The 13,541-nt window shown below is 42.4% G+C and overlaps 1 long non-coding RNA gene across 1 annotated transcript; it reads left to right on the top strand.

Annotated features, from left to right (window-relative positions):
- The first annotated feature begins 4,038 nt into the window (after positions 1-4,038).
- On the top strand, positions 4,039-5,444 carry LOC306802831. The gene is made up of 2 exons (XR_013774486.1): positions 4,039-4,375; positions 4,985-5,444. It is a non-coding gene; the product is annotated as an uncharacterized lncRNA (long non-coding RNA).
- Positions 5,445-13,541: the final 8,097 nt, after the last annotated feature.

The following is a 13,541-nucleotide window of genomic DNA, read 5'->3' as shown; positions in this document are numbered from 1 at the left end:
TTTTAAGAAGACTTTAGAATTACCTTTAAATATTATGCAAGGATTCCGTAACCAGGCATTTGACATTGGGTTTAAAGAAATCAAACTCCTCATTATCCATTGACCAGAAAGTGGGAGCTAGGCATGATGTTAATGAATGGGTACTTCACTATTGCATTGGTAATAGAAGTATGTTGATTCCTGTCCAAGTTTGGGACAAATTTTAGGAAAAAAGACCTCCAAAGGGTCCCCTCCCCCCCTTACAATTCCTTCCTTCACCAAGCTCGGAAAGAATTTTCTTCAGGGGAAAGTGGAAAAAACTTTTTATTAACAAAATACAAAAGAAACACTTCCCAGCACAGACCCAGATTGAGATGAACTCGGCAGATCTTCGCCGGGAAGGGCAGCAGAGCTTCTTTGGCAGACTTCCAGAGGTGGTCTCCGAAGTTCAGATCCGTTTCCTCTGGAGCCGGTGCAAATCTTAGGGATGGGGGGGGGGGAAAGGGAGAGGGGCAGTTTAGGCAGCCGGGGGCGGGGGGGGGGGGGGGGGGGGAAGAGCAGCAGAAGCAGCAGCCAAAGCAGCAGCAGCGAGCAGCAGCGAAAGCAGCAGCCAAAAAGCCCCAAAAGCCGAAAAACACCCGGCTAGATAAAACAGCCCGGGGGAGGGGCCGGCAGCTCCATGGTGAAGGGTAGGGAGAGGAGCTAGTCAAAACATAACCCATAACAATTCCAATTCCCATTCAAAAGAAACTTGCTGTCAGAAGAAATATTTACGAACAGTTCATGTGTCTACATACATCATCTTCACTGATTTCATATTCAGTTTAAAATTTGGCCAAAGTTGCGTTGTGGAACCTTTGCAAAGATAATCACAGTTACGCTGCTCTAAAATGAAAATTAGCATTCTCCTGTGCTTCATTTCCCCCCTAATTTTAAATCACTTGTTGACACAAACACACTGGAAGATAGCTCCTAATGAGATTTTTACTGCTTGTTTAGGGGTATACACATCTGTGAATTCTGCCATGTTTCAGTTTAAATAATCTGTTGAAAACTCTGAATATAGCTTCAGGACATGGCAAACTGAATTGCAAACAATAGGTATTGGAGCAAAAAAAGGATCCAAAAATATTTTATTATTCATGAAACTTAGATATCTAAAAGATCTAAATACATTGGGGTTTTTTAATATGAACACATGAAACACTACCCACTTATTTAAAAAGCACAAAAGTGAGTAAGTAGGAGTGAGTTCCTACCTTTAGCCTGAGTTCTTCTATAGATAATGATGGAATACTTTTTCTCCGACTATTTGTGGTTAAAGGAGTAACTGGAATTTTGAAGAATGTGTGGCAAATACAAAATATATGGTGATACCAGTTGTCTCCAGTTTTCTGAAATACTTGCTCAAAGGGAATTCAGTTTCTAAATTAGTGGTATGTCAATCTGAACGTTAGTCATATTAAATTACTTTCCTGGAGTGAGCAAATGTCTCTTTATGACATTTTTGTGCTGAAGGAAAAACCTTCAAGGTGAGGACCTGTTGGAAACTGTGGTGCTATTTACAGTAAGGGTTTTCACACTGCTGTGTTCCAGGCACTGAGTACAATATGAATGGTTTAATTGGGGTGGTGTTGGACATTTATCATGGTCTGATACAATGCAGTAATACAGAGCTTTCAGTAGAGTGAAGTGCTGTGCTCTTACATGCTTCACATTTTCTACAATATCTGTATCAATAGTCTGTAATAGTTTTTGGATCTACCTGAAAAGAAGGAGTACATTTGGGATGTGCAAAAGAGAACATGTGTGCTACTGAATAAAAGATAAAAATGGAGATTTTTTCACAGGCAAAACCAGGATTTCTTAAAAAGAGAGGTGGAAAAAGAACTTTATTTAGACAAATGTCCAAGAGGTTATTAGGAGCTTCAGATGGTCAAGAAAAACAGGTAAAGTCACACAGGAATCCAAATACCAATCTCAGTTTCATTTATTGGTTTCCATTTTATTAAAGTACCTGCTTTCATGTTAGTAACAGTTTCCCACAGATATTGCTTACTTGTGACTTAATAAAATGACTTTATATCTGCAACTCTACAAAGAAACAGACTTCACAGGAAGGAAAGGTTTATTAGAAGCAAGGGAGAAAACCTGCAAAAGTAGTGCTGTTTATATACATGATGAGATCCCATTTTTTCTTGGATGAGCCAAACTATACAAAGTGAATTTATGACAAATTTTTTTACTTCCCAAAATTGGGAATATTTTAATTGCATCTCACTATATCCATCATCTTGATGGCTTACAGGATTAGTGAGACTGCATTCCATTTCTGATACTGGTGTGAGCTTGTTGCTATTGGCATCAACGGGCTCTGGTTTCTTCTCAGGAAAACAGAATCTTTCTCATGTCCAAGGATGGAATTATGTTACTATGAATAGCAAAGCCTGAACTATAGTTCAGATGAGCTGATGCTTATTGAAGACTGAAGAGAAGCAGATGAAAAAAAGTATAAAAACCCAAGATTTGCAGCAAGAGATAATACCTAATTCATCATAGATTAAATGGCTAAACTGTGGCATGTACGTTTCTCTAGAAATATGAACTCATTTATACTAATTTTCAGGTATGTTACTTTGCCCTATGTTTCTATATACATAAATGGTATGAAATTAATAGAGCCTAAAATTGCCTAAACAAGGTGACTAGACAGTGTGGTCCTGGTGAGTGAACAATTGTTGTTCTAGCTGCTAGTTATGCAAGGAGCTATCTTGATGTCCAAGGAGCATATCTAAATACTGTTTGTGGTTTTCATTTGTCTGGCCCATTGGGACCAGCTATAGGGTGAACAAAATGCTGTCGTAGCATAGTCATGATTTTCCATTATCTTGACAGTCTTCTTTTATATTTTCCTTGTAGCCTGTAATGCTGGAAAAAAGTAACCTTATAACAGGAAACAGATGACCAAGCTGAAGGGTTTTGTGTGTTAAAAGTCATCTGTGTGGACATGTATCCTTAATTTTGTTTTTTCATTTTTGTCTTTATTGTATTAATTATCTGCTTATTCAGCCATATTTCAAGAAGTCTTGGTATTGGACAATTTGGGCAGAGGTAGTAATAAACATGGGACATTCCTAATAGGTTCTTTGTGCCCCCTAATTTTTATGTGGATTATCTTAAAAAAAAAAAAAAAAAAAAAAAAAAAGCTATTATTCTGATAAAACTATCTTTTGATTTTTGCTATTAATGAAAATAACATGAGTGGTCAAAATTGCTCAAAGATAATCATTAGACAAACAGACATAAAATTATTTACTCAAAGGGTGGCCATAAATTTTAGACTGATGTTTTCTGTCACTGCCCGAGGTGTCTCCTTAGACTTGAGATCACCTCAGGAGTTCATAAAGATGATCTGGAACCCAGCTCTTTCTGATGCCCGCCAATGAGAGGCTGCAGGAGGCTGTTCTTAGAGGTTTTCATTGTTGTTTATTATTTCTTATCTCAGGAATGCTTTGTCCAACTAACAGTGATCTGTCTAGCTAGATGTCCAGGGCAGAATCTGCCTGGCAGAGGCAGGACTTATCTTTTATACTCTAAATTACGCACTAGATATTTATAATAACTTTCCAATACAATACAATGTTGTTAAACTGTCCAGCTTTGTCTTCATCCAATCTGAAGGTGCCAGCATGTCACCCAGCACGGATGACAGGGAGGAGAAGGAGGAAGAGGTATACCATGCCCCAAATCCTCCATCTTGGTCATGAGCCTCTTAACATAAACATTCTGGAAATCTGCTAATTCTACATTCTAACAATATAATTTACACTCTATTTATTTTTGCAGCTTGCATTTCTTCTCTTAATGTTGGTAAATTGTTCCAAGGAGCTAAATCCAGCTCCTGCGACACTTGGGTCTCATTCAAGGGTCTTTGCCAGGGGTGTCTTGAAGCCCCCAAGCAAGCCAGGGGAACACCCTGGGCTCCCACATCTGTCTGTTTCTCATTATTGCTAGAATTTTAGCTACTTGGTGGATGCAATGACAATAAGAAGAAAATAGCTGTATTTCTAGGTGACATGCAATGCCAGGTATTCTCATTGAAAAGAGCATTTAAAGAAACCATTGATGGTCAAGTATGTTTTATCTTAAGCAACCTGCAGTAAAATGGCTGAATTTATAATAGGTTTAAACAGATTTTAGTAGAGCTCAACACTATCAGCTGAGGCAATTTACTTTGAAACTTATGGTATAGGGTTAGTAATTAATCCTTTCAATGTGTATATATATATATATATATATATTTGTATAATTTTTAGAAAGTATTGATCTGGGAAAGCATTGATTATCAAAAAGTAACTGAAGAGTTAAGCATCGATTTCGGTCTTGCTGCATAGTTGTCAGCAGAAGTGAATTATCAAAATATGAGTATTGGTCATACTCAACTGTGATGGACAAAAGACTCTCTGACAGTGTCAAGTTAGAAAGTGAATGTTTATTCAGCGCTGGGCAGCAGCGTGAGGTAATCCTGTAATATGCACTGCAAAATCACAGGTGATTACAAAGTCTATTAGCAGAGGAATCAAACAAATACATATTCATAATAACAGCCCCTCCCATCCCCTGCTTCCTATGATAACTAGCTTGAATAGCTATTAAGCATGTGGGATTGACTTCTTAAATTAAGTTTGGGGTAGTTTTCGTGGGGAGGGGTCTTAAAAGGAGGAAGTAAGGTGAGTCTTCCTCACCCTAAACTCTTGACCTTTTCTATCACTGACAATACAAATGATTTCTGGGGATAGTCCAATTTTCCAAAGAATGGGTTTCTAGTTGCATTGTCTATGTTCTTGTGGTTCTGCTCTCTAGTTTCGTCTATTCCCATTGTAAGAGCATCTGAGCAAACGTGAAATGACAGACAATTCATTATTAAACTTTCAGATAACTACTCCCTTCTAATTTTTTAATCGTCTTCAGCAAGGTCACTAAAATTCTAATTTTCTAAGATTAGTGTTTCATAAGGAAAAGCACATTTTCCTTTAAGCCTAATAAAGTACTACTTTTAGTGCTTTTGCCTTAGACCATTTACCTGTCATAACAAATTCCACTTGTACAATCTCAGTCTAAGTTCCTGTGGTTTTATTACCATTTTTGAACAAATGTGAAATGTAGGTATCATGCATTTACCTGTCTATATATCTAGTGTTACTTACATTAATAAATTCAAGAATGCCTCTGAACTTCCCATGTTTAGGACTGCACTTAAACTATCTGGCTATCAAGATTTCAGTTCAATAGCTTGTGTTTAGCAAGTTTCAGATTAATATGACTAGAATTAAAAGAAATTTTTCCAAGTCAATAATATATTAAGATTCTGTACGAGAAGTAAAACTGAAAACAGCTTAATTTTCTTTGCTTGTAGCTTTTATTTAATCAGAAATTATATGAAAAAAGAAATACCCTTCTCTGCAGTCTTCTCAAAGTGAATTTAAGAAAATATTTGAATTTTTAAAATAGGTAAGGGTGCTGAGGATAGTTTTATAATAAATGGCTTAGGTCAATTGAAGCAATAAAAGGAGAGGACACATTATCCCAGTATTGGCCTCTAAAAAGATGATGAGCCATTACAATTTCCATTGTTTTCTGTTTCACTCACAGGACTTCAGGCCTGATATGTGTTTTCCTTGGTATGAAACCTGCAGAGCAAAACAGAAGTGAGCCCTGGATGGCTGCTGTCCTTGTCCTCACAACAGGCATGTGCCATGCCTTGGCAATGTGAAGTTCATTCAGCCTCATTTTTCTGCCTTGGTAATGTGGGAATAATGCCACTCATTTTCTCTTAGAAAACACAGACTCTAAGGATTCATGTGCTATGTTGGAAAGAGTTCTCTGAAAGCCATGAGATTATTTGATCCATAGTAGTGTTTCTTCCCAGCCTTGGATACCTGTAATTCTTGCTGTAGTAATTTTAGCCCTTAACTTTTCTTTATTTTGCTTTACCAGATGTGCTTTCTATACTCCACTAATTCCTGCTGCTTCCAACATAGAGGGGCAAAAAACTAGGTTTTTATGTCAGACAGAGCTATGGAAAACAGAAATATGTGCTTAATGACTGAGAATCAGCTAAAGTTAGTGCACTCTCTTTACACTGCAGCTGAATCCTAATGATAGTGTTCCAACACTGGCCAGTATGTTAGGTGTCCTCATTTAATGGATGGGGAAAGAATCTGGAATATTTTTAATCAAACATTTCTGGATCTAGATGTCACCATATTTCTGCAATCCACTGCAAGGCGTGAAAAGCTGCAGTTTTTCAGACAAGTGTGTCTCCAAGGGCAAAACAAAGAGCTTCCTCCTGACCCACACATCTGCTAACTCCAATATTACCAGGTCAACTGGTGCAGTTCAGAAAAATATAGAACGTCACAGGCTTTAATTTTATTCTCCAAGAGGCCATACAGGAACGTAAATTCACAGATACTTGCCCCAGGGATGCAGGAACCACACCGATGTTTTCAGTGTCAGGATTCCTCTTACTTATGCTTTGGATTTAATTTAAGACCTGTATGGAGGTAGAAAGCTGAGTATGTGCAAAAAGCACCACCACAGCTGACCCAGCCCTGATGTATTGAAAAGGACAGTTTTTTAAAAAGCCATATGGAAAAAGGCCTAGTTGTGTTTTACAGATAGCACAGGAATTATTTCTGTGAAAGTTCTTCCATGGAATACATGATGCACACCCTACCAAGGGGACAACCTGCAAACAGATCATTCCGGCGCTGATCTGTAGGCATAGGAGAATTGGGGGTTTATGAGCTTTGAAAGCCCAGACTGGAGAGGCAGCATATTTGCATTGTTCATTTCTCACATTAAATGCTTAGGGACTCATACAAGGTGCTTAATACTTCTAATATTAAAGACATATTTAGAATTTGTTTAGCATCGTAACATTTTTATATAAGGCATTAAATATCCTTTGCTAATTTTCAAAAACTGAAAACATAATCTCCACACATTCTTCAACACTCAACATGTTATCAATTACCAAAAATAATGCAGTGTAGTAACAGAGAAATTTATGTAAGAAGTGAGCCTCCTCACGTAGAGCAGGAGCTGAAGGCATCCTTGTGCTCTCCACAGCACCGGGTCAATTCCCACCATTCTCCCCACTCCACAGAGCACCCAACGGGACCAGGGCTGAGGAGCATCCCTGCATCTGGCATGGCTGAGATGGGTTCCCTGGAGCTCTCAGGAGCCCCAGCCCATCCCTGTCAACACAGGTCCTGTGGCAGAGTGGCTGCAAGGAAACCTGAATGTCAATTCTGCTTTTCCTGCTGTGTCACCTTCGGCAGCAGAGCAGGGCCTGGGGAGGAAGGTGCTGTCCCCGGGAGCACAACAAACCCCCTGAGCCCTGTTGGGAAACTCTGGTGGAGGGGTAGCTGAACACCTGACAATGTTAAGACTTCAGAGACTTGAAATAGGGATCTGAATTAAGAGACTTTGCACAGTTTGTAAAAAAATCCAACACACTTGGATTTTGTTTTAATTGGTGATTACCAGGGTTAACATATTCCATTAGAATTTCATGCTCCTGTAAAACAGTTAAAACAGCAACAGAGTGAGAACCGTGGCAGGGGACAGTCAAGGAAGGGTGTAAATGTATGTTTGCTGTGGTTTGGTGTGGTTTGTTGGGGTTTCTGTGGGCACAGAGGCTGCAGTGATGCTCAGGCGCTGGGGCTGAGGGCGGCGGGAGGTGCAGCCCTGCCCTGCTCTGCCCCTGAGGCCCCAGGGCAGAGCCGTGTCCAGCTGTGCCCAGCACAGGCGGGATGTGCCTGTGCAGCAGGGCCGCAGGAGCCCTGGGCATGTGTGGAGGCCTGGAGCAGCCGTCCTGTGCAGCCAGGCTGGGAGAGCCGGGGCTGTCCAGCCTGGAGAGGAGCAGCTCCGGGGAGGCCTCATTGCGGCCTGCAGTGCCTGCAGGGGGCAGGCAGCCATGGCCAAGGGAAGGGCCTGCACTGCAAGGGGGACATTCCATGGCACGTTGGCATCAACTGTGACGGTGCTGAGACATGGCAACAGGCTGCCCAGAGAAGCTGTGCATGGCCTGTCCCTGGAATGTTGCAGGCCAGGCTGGACAGAGCCCTGGGCACCCTGATCCAGTGGGTGGCAGCGGAACCAGGCGATGGTTGAGGTGCCTCCATGGCATTCTGGAGCTCCATGGGTGAGCAAAGGAACACCCGTTGCCTGGGCATGGAATGTTGGAACCGGTTGCCAGGGTCACTCCTGCTCCCAAGGTTCTGTTGACACGGAGTCAGTCGAGCCAGTTGACGGATTCTCTGCTGCGCTGCAGACGTGGAGCATCCGTCTTCTCTACTCCAAGTGGAAATACACAGGGATTTACTGTCATTTGTGATCCAAACTCTGGTGTGAGTGTGCAGGTGAGTGCAGACAAGTCTTGAAAAGGCTTCTGCTGCTGAGGGGCTGGGCTGGGCTGCAGGATGGGCTGCACATGGGCTCAAGTACCAGAGCCACAGACTTCTCATCCAGCTTCAGACAGCAGCTGGAGACCTGGGAATGGGACACTGGGGCATGGAGGTGTTCAAGAAGATTGGCATTCTAAATAGATAATCTCCACTCTACTTTTCTGATAGATTTGGAAGAGCAGTTTTCTCTGTCTCTGAAAAATCTGCAGTGGGCTACCCAAAGGAACCTAAGGGATTGATCACATCCCTGGCATTCCTTTGTTGGTGTTTGCCCCGCTTACTCTGCCGCTGGTTTTGCTCGCGAAACACCATGAGCTCAGTAAGTACTTTGCTACTCCATGCAAATCTGATTCTGAAAACATTTTCCAAGGTACTTCCAGAAGGGATTTCAAGAGTTTCTAACAAATGCATAGGAATATAGGGAAATAGAAACAGAGAAGCTTTTAAAAACTTCAAGCAACTTCATGTTTTGGAATACTGAAGATTTTGAATCTCTGTGGTTGTTAGCAGTAGCTTATAGTGTGTGCAGCAATCTGATAGAACTGGGAAGTGGTCTTCTTGTTCTCGAGCCATTGGAACAGGATCCTTCTTGGTGAGGCAGCTTGTCAGAAATCAGGGGTGAGGTCTTTTCTCTGAGGTGCTGTATTGAGGTGGGAATGGCCCATAGCACTATTTGATGCGTATTCCAGCCTTTTCAGGAGTGTTTTCTGTATCCTTGTGTGCTGTCATTGGTGTTGTAATAACCAAGGGCCGTGTTCATATCAGTGCCACAGAAATTCTAAGGCTTTGTTCTCTCCCAGGGTCAGCGAAAGCGCCCTGGAGGAGCAGCTGAGTCCGGACCAGCTCGGAAACGGAGCAGGCTGCAGCCCTCCAGCACAGGTGGGACTTCCCAGGCAGAACCACTAGAACTTGTGGAAAGTGGTACACCTGCTTTGGAGTCTGGTAAGAGCAGGAACTGTTCTGGAGAGTGAGGACCTGCTGGCCATGTGCTTTTGCCAGTTTCTATGCCCTTTACTGGAGAGGAAGGGAAACCTGGGGCTTGAGGAATCACCTGGTACAGCATCCTGAAACAACAAGCCTTCTGACAACTGTTTTGGTTTGTTACTGAGCTCGCTACATTGGCCCCTAGTGAGAGATGAGCTGTGTAGCAAAGGTCCTCAAGTGCTGCTCAATCACCTGAACGTGTGTTCTGATGAGCTGGCAGTCACTGCAGCTGCCACAGTGGAGGTGCAAACTGAGTTTGGGGTCTCCCAAGCTGGAAAAAGATAAGGGAAAGTTTGTCATTAGATATGTCCCGTCCTTCAGGGGAACATGTACAGCATGGTAGTGTAAAATTAGGATCCCCTCTATTGTTGGTTGTTTATCTTCTCCTGTGTGCTAATCATTCCCCTATGTGAGATGATTCACCTGTTGGTGTGAATCTTCCATAATCTGAACTTGTTCATCAAACTCCAAGAGAACTTGTGAGGAGCTCAGCTGTTCTTCCTCTAGTATTTCCTCTTCAGAGGACAGGGCTGACAGTGCTCCCTGTGGACTGTTGAGGGCAAAGCTTGGGTGAAATTTTGGACACTTTCCTGAGTAATGAGAGACCCAGGGCAGAGAGTGAATTCAACCTAATGCTGTTCCACAGTGGCAGCCCATTTCATTCCTCTGCAATCAGTGCCCTTGATTCTAACCTTCTCTTTCTTCAGCTGCTGGACAATTCATAAATCATACAAGTGAATCTTCTGTCCCTGAATTCAGATTTCTTCTTAGTGATGATGAGTCTCCTGTGGTAAGTAGTGAAAGGCACTCTTCCTTTTGCATTCAAATTAGTTTTCTTGCCTTTCTTCTGGAATATTGCTGAGTACCCAGACCTGCCTGCCCAAAGGTAGAAAGATGGCTCTGATTTACCACTTTAGATACATTTCCCAGTCAAACCCAAACACACTCATGAACACATCAGCATGCCTGAGAACCCCTTGAACGCAGTGGGTGACCAACCTAAAAGAGGTTGTTGCTCCAGTGATTTAAAAGAGAGCACAGGAAGTCTTTGGCTTCCCAAGTAAGAAGCGTTTCATCTGCAGCATCACTTTAAGGTACTCCTGTCGCTGAGGTGTAAAATGCTCCTGCAGATGACTGGAGTAGACTCTAATTCTGTTTCTTATTCCAAGAAGTCTTTGAAAGAGTGCCCTTTGGGATTTTTTCATTTTCCCCTCCTATTTTGAAGGAATATGCTTTCATCTAGCTCCACAGTGCAGTGTATCTGCTTAAGTTTGGGATGTCACTGCTGCTGTGCAAACCAGAAATGCAGCAGACATAGAATGAGAATTACGTCTTGACGGGGTTGCCCCTGAATCTTTACAAAGCAAAGGCCTCCAACTTGACAACAGCATTTGTATGACCCAGCTCCACCTGCACCAAACACAAGAGAAGGTTTAGGTACAGATTGTTTTTCCTTCAGTAGCTGTTTGTATAATAAGTAATGTTCAGGTTATCACAGGTGAGCTTGTCAGTTGGAGGGAGAAAGAGGGAAAGAAACAGCTCAAGCCCAAATTCATTTTCGGAGCTGAAACAGAGGGGCAGGAAGTTCAGTGTTCAGGTGGTTCCTAAGTGCCTCCATCTCTTCCCCACTTCAGGACAGGGAGCTGAGCCAGCAGCAGCCACATCTTTCCAGAGCAGCAGACAATTCAGCTGAGCAACAGGGAAAGACAGATGAAGAGGAACCAAGAGAAAATCATGGGTCTGTGAGAAAGGAAAAGGCTATCAAAACTCTTAATTTCAGATATGTGGTAGCAAGGTTTTGGTCAAGCCTTTGGTTCTGCTTAACTCTGCAAATACTTTAGTCTTGCAATACAGTGGCCTGTCTGGCGGAGTAGTAAATAAAAGAATCTAAAAAACACATCACAAAATTCAGAGGAAACATTTCTTTTCTTTTTATGACATCTTAATTGAATAGTTATTACATCATGGCTTTACCTATGCTCTAATGCTTGCAGTACGGAGCAGCTCGGGGAACAATTGGGGTGCCAGGCTGGGATATTGCTGATCCAGAATAAGCGTTAATTCTTGGTAATTCTCTGTTGCCAGTGAAATTGTTGGCTCCATGTTTAAATGGCTGCATGCTCTTCTGGTTCTGCTCTTTGTTAGTGCATGGCCAGCAGTTCCTTCTAGTCCTCCAGTGAGCGAGGATGAGGACTCAGAGGTGCAGGACAGGGAGCAGAGCCAGCTGTACCCACTTGGTTCCAGAGACACAGAGGATTCAGCTGAGCTCTGGGCGAGTGACAATGAAGAGGAAGCAATAGATAACTCTAGGTATGTGACAGATACAGTGTCTCTCCAAAGTGTAACTTCTGATATATGGTAGATACGGTATGGTTTGGGCTGTTTTATTCTTTTTATTTTTTTGCCAAAGTGTTGGACACTGCTTGATTCCCTGTGATGGAATCTGATCTGAACCGTAGTAGCCTGTCTGGAAGGAAACTAATGGGAAAAACAAAATAATCTTAAACCAGCAAAATCCAGGAGAAACCTGTCTTCTCCATTCAGGAAGTCTTTATTAAATGTTTCTTACATTACGGATTGCGATACACTGAAATGCTTGCAGTACATAAAAGCACTTGCACTGCCTGTGTTTCTGGGCTAGGACACTGCTGAATCAAAATAAAGGATTGTTTCAATTTCTGCAATTTTTATGTCTTGGTAGCCCTCTGTGCACTCTGAAATGGACAGCTGCATGTTCTTCGGGTTCTTCTTCCTCTAGTGCCTGGACAGAAACTGTCAGTGATTCTCCAAATTGGAACAATGACAACCCAGAGGTGAGGACCTACAGCCCTTGCTTGGAAGCTGCAACTTGCATGTCCCTCCAAGTGCTTTCTTGCTGGTGTCTGTAGAGGGAGAAGCCCTTGCCAGATGGCACTGGCACATCTGTGTGCTCCTTGTAGTTCTAGCTTTGAGTGACAGACTGCACATACTGCAAGTCCTGTGTGCCTGGTGCCAGTAGAGCAGCTAACTGGAATTTTTTGCTCCAAAGTCCTGTTGTGGTTTCTGTTGTTTAACAGCTCTCCATCTAACACCAAGTGTTTAGATTAATCATTGGGCCTTTTTGGGGAGAAAGAGGGAAAGAAAATACTCCAGGGCAAATCCACTTAGGGAACTGATACAGGAGAGCAGGTGGTTCCGGGTTATTCAGACACCTCCTAATCTGTGTCCATTTTTACCCCATTGCAGGATGGGGAAGAGAGCCAGCCGTACCCACTTGGTTCCGGAGCAGCAGAGAACACAGATGAAGTGCCTGCGAATGAGAACGAAGAGGAGTCACAAGATATTGAATTGTATGTGACTGATAAAGTGTCTCTTCCAAGTCCAATTTCTGATACATGGTAGAAACAGATTTCTGCCAAGCATTATGGCTTTTCTCCTGTATTCTTGAAATCTTAATGGAATGTATCGTTGGTAACAACTGAGAGACACTGAAGAACCTGAGGTATAAAAAAGTAATTGAAATGATTTTGCTCTTGGGCTGGTATGTTACTAAATCAGAAGAAGAGATGTTCTATTTTCAGGCATTTTTGTATCACTAACCTGTGATGCACAGTGAATTAATGGCTGCATGTTCTTTCTGCATCTGTTTTCTATGACAGAAAGCCCTCTGGAAGTCTCCTCTGCATAATCTGCAAGAGTTGCTACTCACAGGTAAAGATCCAGATGTTGCTGTCCTTTGAGAGTTGTGGGAGGGGCAGGGAGGAGACAGAAGGGGAGCTGTACAACTCAGTTTTTGTGGGTGGGTGCCACGGGCAGCTGGCTGGAAGCACAGCTCTTGCTGGGAATCTCCAACCTGCACATCCCTCCAAGTCCTCTCTTGGTGGTATCCGTAGAAGGAGAAGCCATTGGTGCTGGCAGATCTGTGTATTCCTTGTAGATCTAGCATTGACTGATAGAATTGTTTACTCCCAATTTCTGTTGTGGTTTCCTTTCTTCAGAAGCTGTTCACCTAACATGAAGTGTTATGGGTATCATTGCAGAATTTTCAGTTTGGTGGAGAACAAGGAAAAGAAAGAGCTCTAGGCCAATTTGAATTAGGGAACAGGGAGGAGGGATGAGGGTGTT

The sequence above is a fragment of the Erithacus rubecula genome (genome assembly GCF_903797595.1).
Source record: "Erithacus rubecula genome assembly, chromosome: 5".
NCBI lineage: Eukaryota > Metazoa > Chordata > Aves > Passeriformes > Muscicapidae > Erithacus > Erithacus rubecula.
Note: the sequence above shows the minus strand (reverse complement) of the source record. Positions and strands in the feature narration are given on the sequence as shown.